At 33.9% G+C, this 561-nt stretch overlaps 1 protein-coding gene across 4 annotated transcripts in view; it reads right to left on the bottom strand.

The window, feature by feature from the left end:
- Positions 1-383, bottom strand: part of LOC119590682 (zinc finger protein OZF-like) — a 5,285-nt gene extending 4,902 nt beyond the window's left edge. Inside the window, exon 1 of one of the 4 annotated variants that reach the window (XM_037939369.1) lies at positions 141-383. The gene's annotated coding sequence lies outside the window, so the exon portion shown is untranslated. Of the gene's footprint in view, positions 1-113 lie in introns of all 4 variants that reach the window. The other 3 variants (XM_037939368.1, XM_037939367.1, XM_037939366.1) reach the window with 3 other exon arrangements.
- Positions 384-561: the final 178 nt, after the last annotated feature.

The raw sequence follows: 561 nt of genomic DNA, 5'->3' as shown, positions 1-561 counted from the left end.
AGCATGGGATTGGGGGAGGGGGATTCATACAGGTAATATACAATAAATAAAGATGATTTATGTTTATTATAACAACTTCTGAGGAATTCACGAAGAAAATAAAGGGTACGTACATCATCTAAACCAAGCGAAATAACTACCTTCATTTCGAAGTCTAAGGTGATGTCCAACTTGAATTAACCCGGTGAAAAATAATTCACAAATTAGTTATGAATTCTCTTTCGCCCTCGCACACGGCTGTCAACATAATTTACAGTTCTTCGACACAAATGCCATTAAATCAAGTTTCTCTGCGTTTTCGTGATGTGGAGAACTAAAAGTCGATCGGTTGTGAAACTTTTTGCTGGTTTGCGAGGCTCAGAAACGCAACAAATCCACGAAGAGTTTAAGTAAAAAGTTTTTTTTTTATGTAATAATACAAAACTCTAAGTATTGTACAAGTAAATAAATAAATAAGTCCTGCGTACACAATTTCACCACTTATTCGTTGGTTATAAATTGTTTGGTAAAAATTACAGACTATAAATGTTGTTTGACAGTTACAACACTTCGGTTTATGAA

The sequence above is a fragment of the Penaeus monodon genome, chromosome 27, assembly GCF_015228065.2.
Source record: "Penaeus monodon isolate SGIC_2016 chromosome 27, NSTDA_Pmon_1, whole genome shotgun sequence".
NCBI classification, from domain to species: Eukaryota; Metazoa; Arthropoda; class Malacostraca; order Decapoda; family Penaeidae; genus Penaeus; species Penaeus monodon.
This window is presented reverse-complemented; position numbering and strand designations above follow the sequence as displayed.